Source organism: Silurus aristotelis (assembly GCF_946808225.1).
Source record: "Silurus aristotelis genome assembly, chromosome: 1".
Taxonomy (NCBI): domain Eukaryota; kingdom Metazoa; phylum Chordata; class Actinopteri; order Siluriformes; family Siluridae; genus Silurus; species Silurus aristotelis.
The window spans coordinates 10,409,247-10,436,408 of NC_139574.1; the positions used below are offsets into that span (position 1 = coordinate 10,409,247).

Here is a 27,162-nt window from a genome sequence, read left to right on the forward strand (position 1 = left end):
CAAACACACACACGCCACAGTGAAGAGGACAGCCACAGGCTTTAACACTCGTGAGGTCAGATCTAATCTGACCCCAAATCATGTCCAACAGCGCTAAGTCGTCTCAACCTCAGTGAACCTATTACATTTACTGATTAATTTTTTTTTCCATTTAATTTCTACACCTCAATATGTTTAATGCTTTTTGTCCTTTTTTGGACTAAACCCAAATTAGACTTAAATTAAAGATCTAAGATTTAATGCAGCTTGTGTGTGTGTGTGTGTGTGTGTGTGTGTGTGTGTGTGTGTGTGTGTGTGTGTGTGTGTGTGTGTGTGTGTCACACACTCAAACACTCACAGTCCCTATAAAGCTACGGCTAAATTCTTTGAGTGTGTCAGAGTAGAGAATTGTCTATTAGATAATAAGTTGTTTGTCAGGGCTGCTCTGACTCCGACTCCCACCTTCTTGTCTGGGGTCTTTACACCGGCCTTAATTGCTTTGAATAGCTCACCATTTATTTTGTTACTTCCTGAGTGTCTTGAAAGTGGACACTGCCTTTAGCTGGTCGAGTGCACCATTTGAACACAGCACTCCCAGTTAATTGGACAGACAAGAGGGCAAAAAGAAGGTCAGAACGTTTGTTTGTGTGTGTTTTTTTTTTCTTTCTTATGGACAGTAAGACGTTCAGTGAAGTCATTCTGCAACAGACACATTCTTGTACTGAGTTTTGCAGTTACCTTTATTTATTTATTTTTTTTTTATTTGCTAAAATAGCTGTGATTGTCAAAGATTGAAATTATAATGGTGAGAAATACAGAGCTGCAGGGAAGAGAATAAATGGCGTTTAAGTGTGTTCACTGAGAGGCTGTGAATAATTGCAAATCAGAAATAATCACTGTCTTTTATGGAGAGGTTGAGATGACACTGAGACATTATGTCCTCAGATGTGGAGCTTGCACTGATTTTCTTGCACTACACGCACACACACATGCACACGCACACAGAAAAACATCTTAAACTTGATGTTCAGTGATTTACATATACTATATTGGGACACCTGAATTTTCCAGTCACATGTGGTTCTTCCACAGATTATTACCACTAATTTAAAAGCACACTATTCTAAAGGAAGTCTGTGGATGCTCTGGCATTATATTTTTCCTTCACTTGACCCAAACTTGTGACACTATTGCCACATGCACAAAACCAGTTCCATGAAGATATGCTTTACATGGGCTGGAGAATAAGATCTTGAGTAGCCTGCTATAGAGCTCTGATCTCAACCCTACTGAACACCTTTGGGATAAATTGGAACACTGACTGCACCCCAGGCCTCCTCACACCACCTTCATCAGTACCTGACTTTACCGAAAACCCTTGTGGCTGATGAACGCAATTCTTCACAAACACACTCCAAAATCTAGTGGTATCTTCCGAGAAGAGTGAAAGTTATAAGAGCAAATAACTAACTGTGCAATGGGATGTTCAAATTACACATACAGTATATATTTTATGGTCAGGTGTCAACAAACTTCAGTCTATAAAGAGTATTGACAAATAGAAGGTTGGGTTCGAGCAATAGCACTGCAAATCTGTTACTGTTGAGCCCTTGAGCTAAACCTATGTTGTAGGTTTTTTTTTTCCTCGAATCTTTGCTGCAACTCATGACTATGATCTTGAACATCTCAAGCCAAAGTTGAAACCTGAACATTATCACTCTATGAATTATTAAACGGTGTCGTTTTGTTAGCAGTGTCCCCATGTGAGGTCAGTGCAACAGACAACCATTAATGCCTTATTTACATATTTATTTAGTGATTCAGGGTGGAATAAAGTTTTCCTTTGATGTACCAAATTGTAATTCAATACCAGACATATTTTAGAATTCAGATCCGTTATTTATTTTGATGGACCATATTTTTTGCAAAATTCATTAAAATTGATGTGCAGCTATGGACAGGCATAATGCGGTATATGTAGCAGTCCCTGAGAGAAAGAGAGAGAGAGAGAACGTCAGCACGTCTCTTTCGCCATTGAATCACCAGGAGTCATGACACTTTCTTCGAAGCCTGTTAAATGCTCTTTTAGCTACTCATCCCTCACTGAAGGCTTTCACAGGCCAATGCGTTGTCTCATCCAGCCATGTCATCCTTCCCTCTGTCTTTCTGTCTCCCCCCCCCCCCCAGTCTATGGATAGGCTGTACTCGTTGATAGCTCTCACTCAACCTCGTCTGTTTGAATGCATTTAGTTTGTCTCATATGATGTAGATAATCCTGTTTATTCAGCTTTATTTCATCTCCTACAGCTGCTTTGGGTTTCCTTACCACCTGGAAAGTGTAAAAAAAAAAGATAGAAAAATTGAACATTTTGTAAAGGTGTAGAGAGTAAAAAAGCAGGACAAAAGAGCACAATGTCTTGAAAAGTGAGGCTATCACCTGTTGTCGAGAGACCCTGCTATTATTGAACTGCTGTAGCTGTCAGTAAAAGCAGAGGTCGTTTTTTTTTTTTTATTATATTTTTCTTGTCTTTGAAAGGAAAGTAATTTTCTTGAGGATCAAGCAGCAATGGTAATGACTCTGTTTCTGTCCCCCTCTCATCTAGAATTGAGGGGGGGACTCGCCATTATATTTTCTTAGTCTCCACCACCATTGATTTTTCAGCTCTCATAAGAGACACTCCTCTTGCTCCAGTTGTGATTATTGTGTTGATGATTATTAATCAGCGTTCGCAGGAGTCACGGTGCACCGCAGCATTTTAACACTTCATCTACTCCTGCACTAGACAAATCAGGCTCCCGGATCTCCGCACTGTCGCCAATCAATGAATCCCTTTTTGCTCTGGAGCTGCAATTATGACAGATGATTGAACACAAGGGCATTCGTTACAGCGAAACGTCCTTGTGTTGACGTGACATTGCTTTTTAACATGTGTGATTTATTGTGTTTACAGTTCACTAAAAGTATATCAGTGTTTAATGGTATTGGTTTGCTGTGTGGTTACGCTGAACATTAGTCTGTTTATTTTCTCATTTTCCTCTTGCGCCTTATATATCATATTCCTGACCACACACGCTGAAATCATTTAGTGTTGGATTTATTGAGGGTGTGCTACTTGTCATAGAGTGTTCTGTTTAGTGTGCTGCTGGAGCGTTAAGGAAAACAGCCTGACCGATCATGCAGGACAGAGAGAAAGAGAAGGAAACGAAAAGGTGGAGCATGCACTTTTTTTTCTTCTTCTCCCGGAGCTGTCATGCACATGAGCTTTTGTCCAGCAGCTTTCACCAATCATGCTTTACATTTATGTATTTTCAGCGGCCCTTTCTGTTTTATCAGCGCAAATCATTCATTCATTACGTTTCCAAAGGGAACGTGATATTTTTTTCTCCACTGTTTGTGTTTTATGTATTTAACCTTTGTGTGAGCAGGCCGTGTTTGTGTGGGTTTGTTTGTCTCTGTCCTTTGACATTTAGAGAGAAATAAAATGCACTGAGTCATAGCACATTGGGCGTGTGTTGGTGTACTTTGCCAAGTCTGCCCTTAAGCCTTAAGACATTACTTTACACAAGGAACTGTCTCGCCTCCTTTCTGCTAGACGGATATAGAGTTTCTCTATAGGCAAATGTTATCTAAGCACTTATACTGTTTATCAGCCACACAGAGCCCTAGTTGTAACGATCCTTCCTGCTTTTAGTGGCATGTAGGAGTAAGAGTAGTCTATTGCCCTGGGTTGTGATTTTCTTAACATGTTTAAGAAAAATGGAGTTGTTATAAGTTGGTTAAAGGACATAGAAGCTAGTAGACATACTCCGGTAACAGGAGCGCGTTTCCTCTGGGGCTAGCAGAGAAGTGGATTATCTACTCAGCTGTATCCGCTATAGAAATACTCAGCTTATTTCTCAGGAACACCCTTTCCTGTGCTCCATTTGGATTAAAGCACATTTTTCCATGAAAATAGATTAAAAAAAAAAAAAATTATTCCCCTTCCAAATAAAAGTATTTCCTGATCATCTATCGACCAGAAATAGAGCAAGCTTTTATGTTTCAGTAGAATGAGTAGAGGGCAGTGTAGAATGGTATGGTAAACAAATATCATCTTTATCCTAATCAGGCTTACGTTGAATCCAGAGCCTGTTTCAGGGAAATTGTAAGTGAGGCAGGAATGTGTACGTGCTGTGGACCAAGCAATACACAATAGCACCGTTTTACACCTTAGCGCACTTAAAGGCATGTTTATGGAAGATGGAATTTAGAGATGAAATCCACAGAGACATGAAGAAATTACGCCAGCTTTAATCTTCCAATAGTAACCTGAGCTCAGGACGAAACAAGAGACACTCTCTATGTGCAGCTACAAAAACCTCTTCCGGATTTTCCATTTCCAAGTAAGATTTACTGGAACTAAAAATTAGGAGATCGGACTGGTACTTAATCTGGGTGTAGTTACCTCTGGATTTAGATACAGTATAAATCAGATTCAGTTTTGTGCACAAATAATGCATTTGTCCTGATGTGTGAACATGTTGCATATTAACCAGCATACAAACTATTTCCAAGTATGCAGGAAGTACTAGACATAGACAAAGGAGGAAAGTTATCTAAAATAAATAAAGTGATCTATGCTAAAGATGTACTTCATGCTGTACTTCACTGTCTAATGGGAATAGGAACAGGAACAGGAACGTCCTCTCCTTTCCTCTGCTCTTTCTTTCTATTTGTGTGAATACAGTGGATTAGTGTTTTAAGCTCCATCTTCCTCTCTAAAACTGAGTGTTTCTCAAAGGACAAAGGATCGACTCCTATCTTGTGTGATGTGGATAAAGAATACACGCAAAGCTCTGCGAAAGAACCAGGGGAGCATGTGTGTTTGTATTGAGGCAGTGTTTTGACAAGGAGGGAATGTGTGTTTTGTCTCCTGTGTGTACAACTAAAGACAAAACATCTCATGTGGCTCATTTCTGATTTTATTCAAGTATTTCATCATTCAACTCTCTACTGTACATGAAACACTTTGCTTGACTTTAAACTCCATTCAGAGTTCTCCACATACCATTCTGTTACATACTTCACATATATATTCTAGACAATGATCTCATGGCCTTATATTATTGATGGCATGTTAGTGCAGTGGGGAGAGTTGACACTTCAGAGCTCCAGGGTCACTGATTCAATACTGAGCTCTGGTTATTGCTTCTGAGGAGTTTCATGTTCACCCAGTGTCTGTGTAGGTTCCTTGGGTTCTCCCTTTCTAAAACCTAAAAAGATAGATTTATTGCCTCTAGGTGTGTGTGTGTGTGTGTGTGTGTGTGTGTGTGTGTGTGTGTGTGTGTGTGTGTGTGTGTGTGTGTGTGTGTGTGTGTGTGTGTGTGTGTGTCGTGGCCTGCAATGGACAGGTTCTGGATATACCACAATCCTGACCAATATGAAGCAGTAACAAAAGCTCAATTGTTATATATGTAAAGCTGCTTAACACAACTGAAGGTGCATTTGATTTAGCTGACTGAAAGAAAGATTTAAGATCTGGTCCGATTTCTCCTCCTGTGAAATTGGGTCTTAACAATGGCAATCTAATGAGGACCGAGTGTGAAAAGGAAGTAAGCTGAGATTGAATTCGCTGTACCAGCGAGCGTTCCCATCCCACCCCTCCACGAGGGCGTTGTCCCTCCGCACAGGAGATTTTACAAACCCAAAGAGGCCTACTGTGCACAAATCCCTCACCACACTCCAATCAAACGTGTTTGCACCTTTCAAAAACCAGACGACTGGCAGAGCTTAATTTTACCTCAGCCTCGCTAATCTTTTTAAATCCACTCTCCTTGTCCTTTACTGCATGACTATGCACGGGCTGTTCTTCTTATTATTATTGCTGTTTTGTTCTTTTTGCTTAAAGTCTTTAAAAATTGCAATCGTTGCTTTTTATCCATTTGTGGAAACCAAGAGCGCAATATTAGAAAGGGACATGACTGATTGCAGTGTCACCCAGTTGAAACAGTGCACTATTGGCAATAGACGTATAAGTACACAAGACCAAACATTACACTAAATGAGTGGAATTGTGAGAGAAAGTATTTCTCTCTCTCTCTCTCTCTCTCTCTCTCTCTCTCTCTCTCTCTCTCTCTCTCTCTCTCTCTCTCTCTCTCTCTCTCTCTCTCTCTCTCTCTCTCTCTCTCTCTCTCTCTCTCTCTCTCTCTCTCTCTCTCTCTCTCTCTCTCTCTCTCTCTCTCTCTCTATCCAGACTTATAGTATTCTGTTACTATCCAGCTCTAATACTTTCCCAAATTGGAAAATTTCGTTTTCTTCATCTGTTTTCTTTTTGATCATGAAACTTTGTTACCTCCAACCCAGGCCGATGACAGAGATTACTATTTTTGCACATAGATATGATATTTCTCTGCATCATTTCTCACATTGTGCCCCAAGGTAATGCATCACAATATAATACAGTCCCATAAACCGATTTCCCCACAACAGCCCCAAGCAGCATTCAAGCCATAAGAGGCACCAAATCTTTAGAGGAACGAGATGTGCTGCACCCCTCCACTCAGTGCCGCCTGACATTAGGTGGAAAGCAATAAACTGTGGGAGATAAGAGGTAATGTAGGATCTGGCGAGAGGCTTAATAATCATCATGTCTATAGCGGTCCCCTACTGTCACTGAGAGCTTCGTGCCTTCAGTTCACTGGGTGAAAGAGGGTGTTATATAAGTTTTCCTCAAGCTCTAATGTTGTGAATACGTACTTGAAGATGGTTTCTGTATTTGTGAAGAACAGCGTTTTTGTCTGTGGATGGTGGGGAATGGGGATATTTTGGTGCACCCTGCTGTTTGCTTTAGATGAGCAGGATGAAACCAATACCAAGCACTACTGATACACTGATTAAACCACGTTGTGAAAATTTATAAAACCATTAAACTTCATGAAGTAGTGTGCTGACAGCATGCTAACAGGATAACAGTAGAAGGACTGCTAGCAAACCACCACATAGGTTTCAGGGGCGTTGACCAGAAGGGCATGAACTGTAAGAGAGTGCATGAACCTTATAAGAGTGTTCTTTCTATCTCTTTCATATACACACACACACACACACACACACACACACACATTTAGGGAGTTTTTAAGAAGGCAATGACAGACGGGTTTGGGTCTCTCAGAGTTGGTATTTCCAAGGCAGTGCATGGAGGATTAGCACATTATATGAATAAAATGAACTGCCTCAGCTGTCACAACATTTACCCATGTCCTGATCTCAGAAACACATACACGCATACTTCATTAGCACCTGTTCAGCTTTCTTTAGAGCAAAGGCCATCTCATGGGATTTGCGTGTGTGTGTGTGTGTGTGTGTGTGTGTGTGTGTGCACGCACGTGTACGTACTTGCATTCCCTTCTACAGTAAGAGGAAAAATCCAAGGAGAATTCATAAACTTCTGGTCAGTGCTTTGATGCGCTGAACTTGTCACATATCTGTCTGTCTGCTGAAGCTTTATGAGACAGATGTCCATGCTTCTCAAACATCTGCCCTACAAAAAAGAATGTGGGCAGGAAATACTCACCAGTTACGGCTTTGGGCTACTCATCAGAAGGTTGAGAGTTCAAATCCCAGCACTTTCATGCTGCCACTGTTGTCTTCATTTGCTTAGTTGTATTCTCTCTTTGTTCTGGATGAAAGGATCAGCTAAATGTATCATTTAGATAAAAACAGTTTTTTATATATAACAGTATATATATATATATATATATATATATATATACCAGCTAAAGGGTGGAATGGGTGTAATAAATTATGCATAGTGGCATATGGACTGTAGTCAGTAATGGTTTATATAAATGTGCATCCATATTATTGGCGTACCTGATAAAACTGTCTGAGTGAAACTTAATGGAAGGCGTAACTAATAACATGAGTAAACTATTATGTGACTGTAGATGGCAACATCAGTGGTTGTGACATTTTAATGTATATCCACATGGAAAATATCACAACTCAATTATATGGGCAAAAATATCTTTTATCTGCTATCAGAGCAATATTTTTGTCAGCTTTATATCTGTTGGAATTAGGCTTTATTAATGCTTGTGAGTGTGGCTCAGCTGTGAATATAGATTTGATGTAACCTTATGAACTCTACCCTTAAGGCAATATTTGAACATTATTTTTGCTTTTGTGAATCAAATGTAATTTTGATTTGTAAGATTTATTGGAAGATACATATTTTAATTAGTTTAGACTTTACTAGTCTAATCATAATCTTCTGCCTTTACAAGCATAATGGACCTTATATTCAGATGCCAGTGTGTTTAAAGCAGCTACACAAATAGGTTTCGGCTACACAATTGTCCTGTATTCTGGATTTCATAGCATATTATGAATCTTAATTTTTTCGTCCACGTTGTGGATTTATTTATTATTATCCATTTAAGTTGGACATCAGATGTTGCACATTTATCTACAGGGATTAACCAAGACAGGGATTTGCTTTTTAATGCTCACCTCCACTCCACTACCCTAGTGGCTTCTGCATGGCACACTGAAGTCACCCTGAGTGAGGAAACTCCAGCTGGGTAATTGGGATCATAATGACAGGGTGACAGTGCCAGCTGGGTGAGTAAAAAGGTCAGAGAGCAGCATGAGTCCAGGCTTATCTCTGCATTTGAGCTGGATTCCATATGTCAGGAAACAATGTACTGCGAAGGACTATGGATGTCCCATGGTGTGCTGTGTCATTCGTACAGGCGTACTCTAATACATACACATTGAAAATCTGGAAAAAATGAGTCTCCTTTGTCCTTCAGTGCTTACTTTTTTTAAACTGAAATCAGATACCTCAAGTATAAAATGTAGTTGCATTATGAGCAGTTAGAGTAAGTATGTTGAAATTGCACATATTTGCTGAGGCCAATGGAAAATAACAGACAATGAGAGTGTAAATATCTGTGTGGCCTCCCGTACCTCCGACTTCACGCCTCGACCCATGTGACCTAACCGACTCTAACCATAGCGATCGGACGCCCAGAGCGAACCACACTGGCATACATGAATCACACTTAACACTGCTCCACACTTCTTTTTATCCTCCTGTCACAGACAGATTTATCTTTTTTTTTTTGTTGTTTCGTTTTTATTCTCTCGTTCAATGGCCATTTTATTTGGCTGATGAATGCACAGTGTGTCATAAGAGGTGAAAAAAGGCGTGGAGGACAATATGCATGTCCAGCCTCCTGTGTCTAATGGCTAAATGAGTTTCCTGCGAGTTTCCTCTCTGCATGACTTTAAAAAGTGGTGGCGCCAGTGTAAAAGTCGTTCCTTTTATTTAAGCAGCGGTCGTTTATCCTGTATGTTGGGTGCGATCATACCTCATTTTAAAAGTCTAAGTTAACAAGAGAAGCCACTTTTTTCAACTCCCTCACTGGCATTTTTAGTGGGATCTAATTTAATTAAAAGGGAAGTTGGCACTCTGGCGCCTATATATTACTTATTCATAGAGTCACTTTGTTTCTAGCGAGGCCGGTCTCTAGCCGTAAAGCACACAGAAGGACAAAGGCCTCTGTGCTCGCCGCATTTAATAAGTAAGAATCGGGTCACTAATCCAAGCTCAGTGTAAACACAAACCCTTGTAGGGGAGTCCAACCTGGCGCAGTGTATTTTGGGAAATAAGCTTGTATACTGAAATTAAAGGGGGGGGTGGGCGTTTTCTTCTGTCTCTGGACAGAGAAAACTTATAACATAGGGTAGTTTGGATGATCCATGTTCAGTGTTCTTTTTCACCTTGACAGTGTTACAGTGATCGGGTGTCAGAAAAGGCTGATGTGTGCTTCTGATAAAGTATAGAACGATCGATGGTCATGGATTTTATGAGCTATGGACATTTTGAAATCATTGTCCAGAGTCCTCTGTATTCTCCCAATGTTGGTAAAGATGACCATTAATAATTTTTTAAAGATGTATTCAACACAATCTCCTCACTTCACATGTACACGGTCATCATCATATCTTTGCTAGCTTAGTTAAAATATCATGCATTTTAACACAAAACTGTATTAAACCTCACAAGCTTCTTTATGGCTCCTTAAGTTCACTGAAGGGGAGTATCTTAATGGCTGGGAGCAAATGTGGACATATGTTACTAAACGGGACTTCACACTGGCCAGAAATGAAATTACTTCCAGTACGTTGTTGACCAGGGGAGATATATAACGAAAAGCTCATACCACACCCGGAGGTCCAGCCAAGACTTGACAAAAAGTCTCTGAAAGTTTTATTTCATGTCAGATGAAACTTTAATTGAATGCAAGCATCTAGTAAATCTGTCTTTTTTTTTTTTTTTTTGGAAAATTAGCCGTTCAGACCCAAACCCATGTTGAATGAAAGTTTATATATTGTATATGTGATATATAATATGTACTAATATAGTATATATGGATTTTACAGAATATATTTTTTTTGCTACTAAACTAAATAACTTTATTTAGCTTATAACTGTAGTAATTGTCTGAAATGATATAAAGTCCTGAGTGGTTTGCAGTGAAGTTTCGAACTGACAGCTCTGTACCATCAGAGCCAGTTTGTAAAGTTCACCTTGCTATCTGGCAGGCAGGTAGGTTTAAAGTGATTATAGTCTTTCATTTAAGCCTACAGTTATTTTCTCTCAAAGCTTGGCCAGCATCCCAAATTGCACACTTGAAAGCATGAAATTAAAAACCTTGGACGTGTCATCAGTCATCAGGAACGAACAGTTTTTTTCAACTGTAAATGAAAACTTGCTTATTAATAACAAAGAATACGATTCGGCCTCGCAGTTTACATTGTATTTAGTAATAAAGATATCTAATGGGGCATAGGGAATTGAGACAGGGAACATTGTTCAGCTGAATGTAAGTGTCTTGTTTAAGTGACCAACAGTGGGATGGAGAATGGTTTTGTGATTTTCTAAGGGCTAGTTTAGATGCCTAATCACTGAGTCAAAAGCAATATTATCCATTGTCTCAACACTCTAAACCCTAATATATTAGCTTCAAGTCTCTGACCTAAATTAATCATCAGACTTCATCAATGCTTTCAGTCGACTTCATTATAACCATGCAAAATAATTATTTCCGGTAATATCACAGTGATTTTTAATTATACTGACTGGTTCAAAAGTGTTAAACAGGAACCTGCAAGGCAGGCACTCCATATAACACCTTTAAAAACAAACTGTGTTCTCTGTGGAGTCTGTTATTAAGCATTTCTGGAAGGAGTTTCCAATGGCAGCAATTTGTATTCTTTTGAGGTAAAACATTAACAGTTAAAGAGTTGCACATGAAAGTGCATGTTTGTTTATTGAAATGAAAAAGTTAAAGTAACTGATGTACTTTTAAATGTTAAAATCATGTTAAAATATGAGGTAATTTAATAATGCCTCATTTTTCCTCGCTCCATACTTCTGTATGAAGTAGTTAAGTTGGAAGCAAGTCCCTGCAGCTGAGGATGGTTTATGAGAACAGAGTAAAGATACATGAAGTTACTATGGAGGGTTAAACTCAAACCATAAAGATAGATTTGGATTATAATATAAACAGTTTGCTACAGTGGCTTAGGGCTACAATTGCCATGAACAGATCTGTGCCCATCAGTGATTTAATGATGGAACTATAATGAATAGACATTTGGTGTCACCCAAATGAGTCTGGATTCATTCAAAGTTTCTTCCTCATGCCATCTCAGGGAGTATTTCCTTTAACTTATGATGCTAAAATGTATATTTGTAATCTATATATTTCTGTAAAGCAGCTTTGGGACAATGTTAAAAGTGCTACCAAGTTACAGTAAATATAATGAGTGAGTAAAATAATGACCTCTGGGCTGTTGCTATGCATCTTACCACACCACAGCATGTTTATTTCCTTGCGGTAGCTTCACTTTGTCTTGATTTTATTCCTCGTAAATATTGTTAGTTCTTATTATTGTGATTAATATTATTAAGCCTATTTCTAGACATTCTGACTCATTTCGTGGTTGCAATGATTTTACCTTCGTGTTTTTTTTTTCCCCATAATAGGATTGATTTGAAAAATCTCAGATATTTTCACTTGTCAGCATAAAAGTAGTACTTAACTTTAAAAAGTAAACTTATTAATAGCGTTAGCACAAGCTTTTTTTTTGGACCCTGCCCCTCTCATCTAAACCACTCTATTACTTTCAGTATCCAATTTCCACACTGTCACTGTGATAGGTTCACCATCCCAGCGCCCCAATGCCTGTTCTGTCACTCACCTGGGATTTGTTATCTCAGTAGGTTTAGCATTACCAGTAAACTCGCGCCATTGTTCTGCGGATCTTGGATGCTTTGCAAACACAAAGTCTTAATTAAAAAATCCTAACACATGTCTTTGTCCTCACACAAGCTTCTCTGCTCCAAGCACATACACAACCTCGGTGTATATTTGCTAAAGGCTATTCACTGGCCATCTGGTGGAGGAGTCACGGTTGTTGTGTGGTCTTAATGTAGAGTGTCAGTGTGTGAGCTGGTGTGTTAATCCTCCCCAGTTTCTGGGCTGGGTAAGTGGAAGGAGGTCAAAAGTCGAATGAGCTCCTTTCTCTACCCTGTCGTTGTGGCCATCACACTCACTGTCATGGTTTATTGTCTGTAAGTGAGGTCTGGTCACCGCTGCCAAGTCGAGCCGTTTTAGCAAGCATGAATATTTCATCCAGACAATAAAAGACACATTAGGTTCTTTCTGTCCTCATTCAGCTCCCCAAATGCTTATTCCAGTACGACTAGTGAGCCATGGCCTTAAAACTTGTAAACAGAGCTCAAGCTAAAGAGCTGTGATAGCTAGCTGTGTGTGTGTGTGTGGGTGGATTTGGCTTTTTGAGTGTTTGAATGTTATATAACTCGACATAGTGTGAGTAACATGGACAAATTAGTTTGAAGCAAATGAGACAGAGATATGGGCAAAGTATGTGGCCTGAATGTGAGCAGGGTGTTTAACTATTTTGCTAGCTATCTGAACACTGTCTTTCATGTGACTAGTCTCAAACAGTGATTCGTTTATTTTCTATCGGTCGCGCATGAGCAAAGCAATCGCGAAATCTCTGCAGGTCCAGGCAACAGAATGAAGTAGTTTACTTTTTGACGTCGCTAGTCCGAACCATTTGTTCTTTTGTCACGTAACTTCCATAGACGCTATGAGTCACATGACACAAGAACTAATGACACAGACCAGAAGATATGAGAGGTGAGCTACTCATTATGTTTATCATAATTTGTCCTTAGCTGCATTGTCACATTTTTATTTCATCACTCAAAGTTTGTGTATGTTGGGGGATCTGCTTATTAAAAATGTGACATATTATTTAATCTCTGATCAAAGGAATGAAATGAATGCAATGAACTAAAAAAAGAAAAAAAAGAAATTAATTTATTTTGATGAACGAAATTCAAAGAACCAAGTCACTAAAATGATCCGATCTTCCTATCGATACTGAACACTTGAACAGTAGTATGGAACTTTATCAGGGTACAGAAGCATTGAATCAGAGTGTAGATACTTAATAAAATAAGTTCAATCAAGAGGTGGAATAATGCTTTATTGTTACTTTTTTGTCTCACTCTTTCTGTCTTTCATATGTTTCAGAAGAACTCGAATGTCCAAAAATGATCAAAGATGAAAGTTAAAGTCTGCATGTTTAGCTTTTCCACTTCACAGTATAAACCATTCAAATAATAATTTAATTGTAATTCCAACAGCGAAACGATTACATGTGATCCGTGGTTACGTCTAGCAGTGACACACAGGAAACACTTGTGCCTGAAGAATGTTTTACCAGTTAGCCACATTCTCAATAACTGACATCAGTTCCTCCTTAATAGTTCCAAGGGCATTGGAAAACAGAAGTAGAACCATAAACTAAAACCACAGTCATTCCAATTCACATCACCAGGACCAGGGCTGGGACCAGATGTGCCTCCATTTTGGTCTAGTTATTAATTTAATTATGACTCAGCCTTAATGGCTAAAGATATCATTGCGTGAACAGGGAAGTGTTAGCGAAGGGAAATATCAGCTCTCATTCTGCTTCAAAGCTATCACTAGATCTTCTAAATATCTTATCAGACATTAATTTAGCTAATCCTGTGTTATGACTGCCACCGCTTTCCTTATTTTAGTAAGGTCATATAATTAATATAGAATGTTGTCCATATCAGTAAAAACCTGCATTTGAGATCTCTGCGTTCCCAAGATTAAAATGGACTCCATCTAATAGTAGTTACTGAAGATTGAAAGAATAAATGATTGCCTTTTCATTAGCCGATGCCAGTGCTGTTGTGCATATGGCCAAAGAACAAATTTGTTTCAAAGTTCAGTGTGTTGCAAAATACACCATATACAATAGATTTGTGTTTAAAATGTCATTAAAATGTATATGTTAATGATATTTTAAATTGCTGTTTGAGCGATGGACCCGGTTTCTTCACTATAAGTTATTAGGATTCTATTTTTCTTGTTTTTTTATTTATTTATTATTTTATTTTTTTCTATTTCTTTCTTCTTCTTTTTTTTTCTTTTTACACGTTGTCTCTCCTTCAGTGTCACAATTTGACCTAATTTTCCTCTTGCTGTCTGGGGCAGGCAGGGAACTGTCTCTCTCACAGCTTTTCATCCTTCTTTAGAACTAATGCTGAATGGCCTGAGGAAAGGCCATGTGATCTTGTTCTCCCAAAGCAATGTTTCCTCTAATCGCTGGCCTTCTACAGAAATGGCTGTGTGCTAACGATAAACATGTATAGGGAGTTTTTTTACTCTCGATTCAGCTTATAATGTGCTCATCCATATGGAGCAATTGATGCTGGCAGGAAGCCATTCTGTTGTCTCTCATTGAGCGAACACTTGTTTGAGAGCGAGCGTTACTGAACATTGCTTTTAGCATTGCTTTTCTCTTGGCAGATTGGTTAGGTTTTCTGAAATGATGGATTCTGGTGAGGAGGTGGAATGATCAGGCTCCTAATTTGTCACAGTGCATTTAGTATGCTCTAATTTGTAAAACATGTCAAATACTTTCCAGGTAACAAAAAGGGTTTTCCAAAAACCCAAAACAGATTTCTAAAAGAAGTCTATCATATGAGAACAGTCCAGCATCTGTTATACAGTGTTACTCTGTGTGCATTGATAGAAGTGAGCCACTACTGTATTTTGCGAATTGTCAGGTAGTGCTGGTGCATTCATTGCATTGTTTGTGCTTCTTTTTAGAAATATAATCCTGCAGATGGAGTCTGTGCACAGCACTTTTTGTAAGATTGATAGATTGCATGGTGGTATGGGTGATTGATGTGGTCAGAAATTAACCCTACATACGACTTCTACATGCATTATTGTGCTCTAAACAGCATTGTGCATTTCCTACCTTTCTCTTCATTAGAAAAGAGAGCACGTGCCACTATAGTTCATGTGTGTGACATCAGACATGCTAGGCCAGGCTTTATAGAAATGATATTAATATGAACGTACGACAACGTTCAATATGACGTCTCTCATTCACTCTGTCTCTGTTGTTATCCCTCTTCAGGCTCCTCACTTGTCAGTCCAGGGCACTTAAGTGCTGAGTCATACGGTCTAAATCAGAACAGACATTAATAAGCCACCATTCATAATTCAGTCATTTCCTTGTTATAGAAGCAGACATTTTTGCTTGGCAAAGCAGCAGGCAGAGTTGGGAAGGTAAATTACGGGTCAATAAGTATTAGCCATGAACCGAGCTGATCATCTCTGCTAGGCTCTTTCTGTGAAATGAGGCTTTTTAGGTTCCCTTTTGTTTTCCCATCTGTCTCCATACGCCAGCTCGCTGACCCACCCATTGATTTTGACCCAACATTGATAATGTAATTGAAATGATGCCTAAGGCCAGGGCTTTTTGTTCAACCAAATGTGTGGCCATTATAAAAGGTCATGATCCCTGAACTCTTGCCTTCCTTTTAGCCAAGTCCCTGAAGAGGATTCCTGCTCCTAAATCAGTAATGTCTAGGAAAGGCAAAAACAGACACATGCACATCCTGTGTATTGTAAATATACAGATTCACACTTTCCAAATACAGCCACAATCATAAATACATGTATGAGTCAGATTTCTTTAAGCACACACAAACCGTAGCACGCCACCGACCCCGAGTCGTATAGTCATAGCTGAGTCAGCGCTAACATCTTGGTACGCACATGGGTGCTTTTTCTGTTTTCACATGCACACATAATGTCATATTCTATCGTCAAACTTTACATAAGGCAGAGGTATAAAGCCCACACACATTTACCCTGCCTTCTGCTAGCAGTGCCTGTGTTTGAGATGGCATACTGTGTGTAGTACGTTTAATACGCAGCTATGCAGTATGTAAAATTCACCGATAATTAATTCACTTTTGGGTCATTAATAATTTTACAGCCAGAAATATCTTGTGTTTTTTCCTTTCTTTCTTTCTTTCTTTTTTTTTTTTGTTTTATTTTTTGGCTTCAATCCATCTTGGCTCACAGAACATAAAAATTGCTAAAAAAAACAAAAAAAAAACCCAGATATAAAAATTCTATAGATATAAACAGTGTTCAGAAGGTTGGTTACCTGTAGAAGTCGTTGTCTCTGTTATCATTCCCTAGAATTTATTAAACCATGTGTTTTTGTGTTTATTTAATTTTTATTTATTTGTACAGATTATTAATTACCGCTCACTGTAACTCTATAATCCACTTTTCGTACAGCTCTGTAATGTAAACCTGTCTGAGGACACCCAGGGTGCGGAATCGCTTCAACAGATTTCTCCTCTCATCTCACCTGAATCATGCAGCAGATGTCATGTGGGTGGTGATTGTTGGCAGAAGCGTGGCATGCCCACATCTCCAAACATCTGCCCAAACTCTGCCTCTTCATCATTGGGGGAGGCCTGGAAGGCCTGTGTGGGGAGTGTGTGCGAGGTCAACTGTGTGTGTAATGAGCGAGTGCGAGCAGCGTGCCCCACTCTTTCCATTCATATGCTGATTCCCGTGCCCATCTATTTGCATTAAGTGCAGCATAATTGCTAACTGGAGTCTGATTATTGTGTGTGTCAGAGGAGATGAAATATGACCTTTCATCTGGTCCCTGGTGTCGCTCGACGGGTGTCGGGCAGGCGTAAATCTACATCTAAAGCTCATTCATGCTTTCAGTGATAGTGAAATATTGCCACTTGAGATGAGAAAGTGAGAACTTAGTGTGTGTGTGTGTGTGTGTGTGTGTGTGTGTGTGTGTGTGTGTGTGTTTATCCCCACATACACATAGGCCTCTTATACGGCGCCGTCTCTCAGTAGAACAAATCTAGTCTCTGTTTTGTACTCTTATTTTCTTTGTAAGGGTTTTATGGTTTTTCATTTAGTTTTGCGTCTGCCTGGATCATGTTCCTCTGAGAGCAAGTGTGTTCGTCTGGCGGTGTTCAGCATATTAGAGACTCTTCGGTGTGAGTCAGGTGGAATTTTGATGAGCTTCATAGGAACAGCTGGAGGCTGATGTGGTTAAAGCACCATGTCGCCTGCTCTCGACCAGAAGCATTGCCGGGGCTGTCATCACTTACTGTGTGCTTGTGTGTGTTGGACAAAAAGAGGTTATTTAATATAGGGACAATACAGATGGGACATTGAGAAGCGATCTGCCTTATATGCTGCAATCTTTATAGTCAGTGTGGCTGATGTTACGATGCTATGCTCATCCTTCTTTGCTCTTTTCTGTCATGCCATTCAAGGCTCAGTAAAGCCATTAACCCAGTTTTTTTTCCTCATTTACCTGGTGTTTAATTGGCACAGACTTGGCACATGTTCTTTTCTAGTTACTCTTTTGGGCATGGTATCTTGGCTTTTTGCTCTCGCACACAAACTTACTGGCTTCTTTAAGTCTGCATTCATCGCCATATTCCAAAGCTGCTGCTCTGATCTTCTGGAAATGTCTCCCCCCATCCACTTCTCACCAGTGATGCGGTGGTGGGGGGCTTAAAAGTACAGTCACATATTTTTTGGGAAATGCTGGATGTTCTAATATTGGAAAAAAAAAAAGTAGTACAGTTCTTATTTTAACCACACCCACAAGCCAACGTCATGTATGTTTCTACAAAACAAAATCCACTCTCTCATACCAATTCATATGTATTTCTGATTTTAACAATTTAAGCATGTGTTTCTTGCTGAAACACTAAAACTAGCACTTTTTCCTGTTTAAAAACAAAAACAAAGTGTGCTCTAATTCCTCTCAGAGTATTTTGGATAAGGATCCACTGGATAAGGGTGTCTCTTAAATGCCATAAATGTAATGTAAATACGTCAAACTCTTTCATGATTGGTAGTATGGCTTTGTCTGTTTTTATTCCTCCTGGGACACTAAAGAGACCAGAGTTTTTCCGCAGCTGTTTTATTGACTGCTCCGACGATCCGAGGAGTAAAAATATCTGACCTCTACCTTTAATGATGCATTTCTGTAATCATACACTCTCAAGCCTCAAGCCTAAATTCCTACACGCTTGGAATTCATTTCATAGCCATGCTAATTATGCTAATTCCAGCCACAGTTTACATTTCGCCGTTACATGCCTTCTGGATGGCAAGCGAATATTCACACTTTGACCGCATCTTTGTCCTCTTTCCTGCCCTGCAAAAAAACAGAGGTGACCTCCAGATAATCCTCTATGTCTTTCTTGAATATATTAAACATCACTGCTACTGTTGTTTTTCTTCTCCCTTACACTCGGGTTGCAAGCGGCTGCTAATCAATGAGGGAGGATTAATGTGACTTCGCTTCAAGCCTGCCCTCTTTCTTTGTGGAGGCTGTCGCTGTCAGTCAGGCCAGTCCAGCTCTCACCTCCCAGCAGTAAATAATGAGCTTGTAATTGACTGAACTTGGCCCCAGAGAAAGTTTTCACTGTGTGTTGTGCCACTTTTTTTTTTTTTGCCCGGCTTGTCCTGATGTCTTAGCTCATACCACAGCAATGCTGAGATCCTGGTTCTGACTGGTGTCTCATATTCTGTAACAGCGGCTATGACATTCAAAATGTTCTAATATATTAAATCTGCACAATTTAAGGCTAATTATGAAGATTTAAAAAATAAATTTTTCCCCAAAGCATTTAGACAACCTCAATCAATGATATGATGAGGAAACTTCTTGTTCTAGGTTTGTAAACGTCAGCTCTTTTCTTTTGACATCACACAATGTTATTTTATTTATTTTTTTTTTTTACATGTTTTATACAGGTTTTCCACAGGGTCTAAAAGTCTAAAATTAAAATTTTAGGGCTTAAAAAGTCTTATATTTGCTGTTCTAGGTCTTAAATAATTTTTTAACAGGTCTTAATTTGAACTCTAATGCTCATTAAAATGCTCCCACAGCACTTTTGTGGTGTTGTAGTTCTTTCTTTCGCTAGTCGCTAATATAATTTGCTGTATTACGACTACAAATGAGACCAACATGCACCAGTCAATCAGTTATTTTCTGGTTTTCTGTTATTGGATCGAATCTCTTTTGGACTGTACCACAGACGTAAAATGTATTTTATTTTTCAGCTGTGGAAAGTTCAAGTTTAGCAATGTTTGTCTTAAAAAAACGTATTTAGGGCTTGGTTAAGACCAGTAGCTAACAACGTAGCCAAGTCCTTTTATTTTTAGAGCGCTTTTCACAATGGACATCGTTGTAAAGCAGCTTAAAAGAATTTAAGATTCTATTAGTGTGTGTGTGTGCGTTTTTGCGTCTTAAATTTAATTCCTATTGGTCTTAAAAAGTCCTACATTTGACTGTAAAACCTGCTGAAACCCTGTTCATAACCAAGACCATGTCCAACTGAACAGACTGCAAGGATGAACGCTGCTTTTGTATTTCTAGTAGAATCTCAGCTAATGGCTTTACTCCTATTTAGCATGTTTTTAGAGGGAAAGAGGGAGAGCAATGTTTTGTTGGACAGCAAAACTTCAAAGGCAGTACAGTCTTAATTTGATTTAGGAGAATGACTTAAGTTTTCTACAGTTATTCACGGAGTTTTCCCTGAAGCTGTGTGCTTGGATCCATCAGCATGAGTTAGTTGTGCTTTAGCGTACATCCCATTGCATCTTCATGGACAGCAGCCAAGCACTGTGTATGAAAGAGTGCAGCCCCTTAATCTCCCAGGCAATAAATACACAACATTAGCGTGGGAGGGGGGGAGATGGAGTGCAAAGGTTTAATAATTAATCCAAGACTAAGATGAGCTTTGCATTATTGCCGTTTACTGGAATAGCTGACTCTAGACTTTTTTTTTTTCTTTTCAAAAATGCTGTAGATATTTTTGTATGACGCTATTTTTTATTTGCTTTCTCATAATTTAACACTAGGAATACTGTAAAAGTCGATTTTGCACTGTGGATTGATTTATTCCTCAGTTGTAAATATATTGAAGTGCTGGCGGAAATAGAAAATATTTGCACTAGCTTGGCTTGTTCATTAGAAAGAAAAGAAAAAAAATTAATTCTGTAGTTTTTCCTTTTCACCATTTGCTTCATGTGATTCTGTGGTAATTTTCTCCTTGTGTCCATGTGAACGTTGTTTTATTTTAACCGTAGGATGCTTATTAGAACCATGGCATCAGCTAATATTTTCTGGGAATAATTAATCATTCAAACTACCTGGGAAAACTTCCTCCTGTAAGTGTGCATGAGAATACCACAGGCAAGCTGTGGAAGATTATTGGTAAGACAAAAAAGATGTGTGGATTCTTTGATACAGGGAGAAGAAACAGCTGTGGGATTTATTCACACTTCTTAGCAAGACAAAGAGCTGGTATGAGAAAAGGAGGGATGACTAAGAGAGAGAGAGAGAGGTAAAAGGAGGATCTCTTAGTCCAAATGGAAAGAAATTTAGAGAGAGAGTGAGTAAGAGACTGATGGTCAGGGGTGTGATGTAGACACCAGGATGAATAGTTAGTGGTCTCAGGAGGCTCTGCAGAGCGATGGAAGTGTGCTTTTGCATTCGCTCCTGTCTGTATTCAAGAGGTTAGAGAGGCTTCATGTTCCACAGCCTTTATTATCCTCTCTCCTCCTTATTCTCCACAAGAGCTCCTACAAAGAGAGGGAGGCATGTCTGAGTGTGTCTGTGTTTCCACGCCTGTGTGTTTGTGAGAATAGAATGGGTCAAGATGCTCTAGAGGAGCTCCCTCCCTAACTCCTGAAGCACCCTCACTCTTACCCAGGAGACCGTGGGCTTCCTAATCGTGCCCCCTGCTCCTTTTGTCACGCCTCACGGGTCTGTGAACAGGGTGCCAGAGGCCATGGTGACGGAAGATGGAACAGAACGAGAGAAACAAAAACCTGTCTTTCATCCCCAGCAGGGTGGCTTATTAGTGAGCATCTATGGGAGAGTGGGCACTTGGCTAGGGTTGGAAAGGGCACAGCGGGGCATCAGTCACATGAGCCATGAATGAATTCAGGGAACAGTAAACCAGGCGGATTATCAGCCCTCTGTTGTCTGAGTTGCAGCTGTCACTCACTCAATACAAAAACAAGACTTTTATGGCTCATGGCCATCGGTCCTAAAAGAGAAGAGCTAAAACTGAGGCGGGAGGAACAGATAAGCAGAAGGATCTAGATCGACAGATACAGTAAGACAGACAGACACAACCGAGGAGGGAAAAAATTACACCAGAATTATAGATAACCAATCATGTCAGTCCATAAATATGTATATATTTATATATTGAAAGATGTAAAGTCTTACAGAATAGTGGTGTGAGGTCAAACAGACTCTTTGTCAAGTCTGATTGAGTCCCAACTTCAGCAGAGTGGTGAATGCGTGTTGATTTCCTGTGACGATAAGAGAAAAAAGAGCAAACCTTATCATGAACTGGTTTTATCTGGGTCTCTGAAAATGACCAGGAGTAATTTAGATTTAATCGTGCTGCGTGTGTGTGTTCATGTATAAGAGAGAGACTCGCTGCTATCCTGCAAATATAACAGGCTTCGATGGAAAATGAAAGTCTGCAGGGTGTCGAATTAATATGACTTAAGCTTTTGAGTTGATGCAATGTGGCTGTAGACCCGGCAAGGCTTCACCTCACCCTCCCTATGTAGCTTTAGAGGACATGATGAGCAAGAGATGATGGAATTTTGATCTGATAGTAAAAAAAAAATAATAATAAAATTGCAGCAATGAATGATTTTTAGAAAACAATAAAGCTATTGATATTGATTTGGCTTAACTACCTGCTGTGTAAATATCTGAATTAATTGTTTTAGCTGCTTGTGTGGTAATTACAGATTTAACATGGGGGGGGTTTGTTTTTACATTATATAACACTTTCCTAATCACCCACACTAAATAGTGCTGGGGTAAAGAGAGTGATGCAGAAGCGGTTTAGTCCTCGATTCCGTCCAGCTCTCTGGATTTCTCACCTGTTCACCTGTAGTATCTTTTCCTCTATTATCCACCTCCACGAGCAGGAAAAAAACGAGCATTTTATATCTGAAATGGCCGTATTGATGGGCGTCCTGGGATTTCATCTGTTTAACGCTTTGCAAGGCTGAGATGCATCACAGCTCTATTCACTTACCATGAAATTGTCCTTCAAAAAAATTTCCTACACCTGTCTAATCAAATCTACATCACAGAGCTAATCATGTCCCGGCTACACGCAGCTCATGCATCCAATAGCACTAGAAGTAACAGTTTTGGTGTTAGTTTCCAATTTCTTAAGCTCACTTCTGTGAAATTCTTCCATCAGCAAGCCCTGTGTGCAGAGTCTATAATAACAGTCTCTTTCCATCTCGGGTATTCGGCGAGTTCATGCCTCTATTGTTTCCTCTGATGATGAGGGCCTTCTCAGTACGACATTATCAGTGTGCTGCCACATCTGTTTTCCTACAGTATGTGCGAGAGCAAGTGAGTGTCACACAAGATTTCGCAGCATTTAATCTGCCACAATAACATTCCGTCGCAGGCGAAATTGCTTTCGGAGGCCTAGGAAGTAAACAGACAAGAGGTGTTATTCGGGAAGACAAGATAGAGAAAGAACAGGGTGGTAGAGGGAGAAGGAAAAAGGATGGTGGGAGACAGAAATAGAGAGAGAATGAATGGAAAAGGGGAGGGGTACAAGCAATTGTAAACTGACCTTTCAGTCAGTGAGCACAAGACAGATATTGAGTGATTCTCATTGTGCTGGGAGAATGAACCTGTTGGCTCGTTAAATGCTGTGGCATATGGATGTTTTATCACCCTCCGCCTTTAATTGCCTTACTGTCAGCCTGTTTTAGCGCCCGGGCTGCATTTAAACATCAGAAGCCGGGATAAAAAACAGAGGGTTCCTACACGGAAAAGCGTGTCGGTCTCTTACACAGCACAGTCGTGCAGCCTCTATTCTGGTTTCAGCTTTCATGTGATTTGACCTTTTAATCCAATGCATAAACAGGCAGAGCTGTCCGAGGTTTTTTTCCCCCCAGCCCTCGCTCATTTTCCTCCTCCGGTGCCGATGTCCAGAGCAGAGGGAACGGCGAGGATGACTGCATTTGTTCTAATTGCCTACGTTTTATTGATGCAAATTGCTGCCAGCCTCTGTGAGCTTTTGTTTACCTGGTCTGTTCGCTGATGTTGATGTATTCCCGAAGGTATTTCTAATCTGGGAGACACCTGATATTTCATGATCAAAAAGACTGATCTTGTGTCATGATGTTGAGGTATTCATAGTATCGGTCAGCCAGATGGGAGGATCCATCTGGTTTATGTATGAGGGCTGTGGAGAGGCTGGTACGACTCCTACTGCCTCTTGGCACTGTTTTTCTTCTCTGATCATTGGAGTTCTTATACTAAATTGTGAATATGCTTTTGTTTATTTTTTCAGGTTTTTTTTTTAAAGCTTGATTAAATTTTGTTTGTGTAGCGATTTTATTCAAACTTTACCAATGCCAGTGGTGGCAATGTCTAGGAAGAAACCTCTTGACATGATGAAGGTACCAGCCTCAGGAACGCATGCTCTTCTGGGTTGAAACCAGATATTGGGATTGTAAATCATTCTGCGTGTGTAGAAAAGTGAAGTCGTGCATTCAGATGAGATTATACACTTAAGCAGTATATAAACTGTTTTTGAGAAGTTTAAAAAAGCGCTTTTTCCTGTTTAAAGAAAAAGGCATCCGTCTTTGAACCGCACTGCGGTGGATGGGGTTGAAAATGAATTCCCTCCAGCACATCAGATAGCACCAAGTTCTTTGAACTGCTTTTATCCCCTCTCTTTAGTCCCCGACCCCACCCATGAAGACGAGCCCCTTGATCCAGCGCATTTTCTATTTCTTCAAATCCTTAGTATCATTTTCAAATTTTAATTAGTTGATGGTCTTGTCAGCTCTTTGTGCTTCTTGCTGCTTATACAAGAGCTCGTATACTAGAAGGTTGTAAAAGACTGCTTTTCAATTTCAAATAAATGAATATGAGCTGCTGAAGGTCTTTTGAGAGTCAGTGTGGATACCAGCTGTGACTGGTTTATAGTCCCCATGACTGTGCTCATCTCTGAGCTCAGGTGGTCAGCAGCCTTCCATTCTCAGTGGCTTATGGACAGTTTGACCTTTCCAGGGTCAAAAAGAAGCATTAACCACTGCCTCTTTGCTGTTTGTTTTGGAGCCAGTGGTTTGAGAAGAGATGGCTGCTGCAGGGCAGGAGGATTAAGATAATGGCACCTTTCTGAATCTTCCTTGTCTATCTGCTAATGGATGGACAGGAGGATTCATAAAGCACAGACTAGACTGGCATGTCGGTAAAATTATGGAGGTGTGTCAGTTGAGTCTATACCTCCCTTTCCTGGAAAACCTTCAGCTTTAATCCAATTAAATGGCTCTTTGATGATTCCAGCACCAGCACCTCACATCAATCCCCTTAGCTTCAAACACCATCAAGGCTCCTAGTGCAAAATCAGGTTGACATGAACAAAAGCTGGGACTGTTGTCCTCTGAATCCTCCCACTCTCTCACTCATTTCCTCTTCACAGGCCTTGTTTGTTGTTCATTTACTCTGCGCCGATCAAACCTTGTTAACATTTTTTCTCTCGCTGCGAGCGTGGACACCAGGCACGATGCCACCGACAGAAATGTGTAATCACACGTTGTTACGAGAGCTAATGGCCAAATTAATTCCCCCCTCGCAGATGCGTGGTAATGACCGAGTGATTTGTTGCTTATTTTTCACAGGAATTCATTGCTTTTTAGAAAAGACGCAGCTGACGCAGGTCCGCAAATGGCAACAAATGAACGGATCTACCAAGACGCCAACAACCTCTCGATCCAATCTGTCAATTTAGTGGCAAAAACATCCATTAGCAAATTGAGACCTTTTCCCCTTTTGTGCCTTGGCCTACATTTTGACTTTTACAGATGATAAGATGCTTGATTCTCATAGAAAAGGAACATTCTAGTTCGAATGACATTAAATGGCAGGATTTAAATGGCACAGCATGTAGTGTGGTCAGATTGACAGTTGGTATATTCAGATTATGGTCAAATTTAACAAAAGCCTCTTTATGGTTAAATTTTATAGCCATCTTTTTTTCTGGTTCACTTTAGGTTTTGAGTTATTTGCACCTCAGCCAATCACAGCTCCTTCATTTCCAGATATGAAGCTTTTTTCTTTCCTGTTATTTCCTCACTGCCATCGCTTTAATGGTCAGAGTTTGTACTGGGTATCATCCCAGTAAGTCACATTCAAATTAATTACATTTTCTCCTGAAAGTACAAATGAAATGTCCCTCAGTATCTGTGACTATGCTGAAGGATTCATTTCATACCTGTTTAATCTATGTGCAGTCTCTGAAATGTATTTGGGGGAAATGAAGCAAAGATTATTTGCTGGTGACATGTTTGTTTTATTCAGGATTAGTAAAAGAAGAAGGTAATTTGGTTACTATGCCAAGCATTAGTGGTTAAAATAAATCTTTATTATTAGGAAGAAGTCATACAGACATTCATTCATCCAAAATGGCCTGGGTTAGACACAAAAGCCCACACCATTGAAACTAATGACCCATTTCATTTATAGAGCTTCACTTCTACTGCCTCACAAATGAACGTAACGGCCTTTGAGCTCTTCCAAGACTACATATGCATATAGGAATGGGGAATTAAATGGGCTATGGATAATACAATTGATTTTAATGGCCTCCTAGAACAACAGAACTGGGATGTTCCACCATGATGTCTCTGCCGTTCTCATTCAGGTCCATTGGTCCTTTATGGGCGGTGATTTAGTTGCGTTTTAATGAAGCCTGATTGGCAAGCATGTGTGAGCGACCATTATCATCAGTGGTCCGCTTCTAACTGCAGTCTACAATTATGGGCACATTTAGGCACAGAACACTTGGACATTTAAATGATGCAGCAGCGGTGATGGCAGCCCTGTGACCAGGCCACATCCTCATCTGTCCCTTGTCCTGTCACTCTTCAAAATCTCATCAGAAAGCTAAGCACTTTCTGTGTATTTCTTTCTCTCTCAAAATTGGTGTAAAGTGACATACTGAGTGCCTTTGTGATTTTCACCCCAAACTTACAAGTCTCTGTAACTGCACTGGAGGGATAGAACACAGATCTTTCATAGGTCTTCATATCTGGTGAGTTTGAAGGCCATGGCAATAGATTATTATATCATTTTTATCCTCATCAAACCGTTCAGTGAGCGCTTTTGCCCTGTAGATCCAAGCATCCATGAAGACACCACTCTTACTTATCAGAGTGGTGATATTTCATCATAGGATAAGCTTGATCAATCAGAGGAACTTCGTATTGATTTGCAATGGCACTTCCACGACATTTGGACCCGTTCCATGGCAGGAAAATTCTTCTCACCAGTTCTACATGGCCTGCTTTCTTTTTTTTTGTGCTTTCCATCGCTCTTTCTGTATAAATCTGAATTTATCTTACTGACTGCCCTATCATCATGAGAGTATTGTCCATCATGGCCTGTGTACATATAAAAAACATTGCTTGATTAACAGAGGCAACTGCATTGATCCGTACTGACGGGCACTCTTGCAGCCCTGAATGAAAGGGATGCAAATGAGTTGCTAGAGCGCTCCAGGAAGATGAGATGGGCTTGTGCCTGCTAAAGGCAGCTTTAAGGGCCACATGTATCACTGGACATGGCTCACTGGGGACTCCTTCAATGAGATATTTTGTCTACTTCTCTGCCCTCGGAGGACATAAAGAACT

The 27,162-nt window shown here is 39.8% G+C and overlaps 1 protein-coding gene across 5 annotated transcripts in view; it reads left to right on the plus strand.

The window, feature by feature from the left end:
• The window catches only part of pard3aa (par-3 family cell polarity regulator alpha, a), a 395,018-nt gene that overhangs the window by 346,703 nt on the left and 21,153 nt on the right, over window positions 1–27,162 (plus strand). The gene's annotated exons all lie outside the window — the stretch shown is intronic.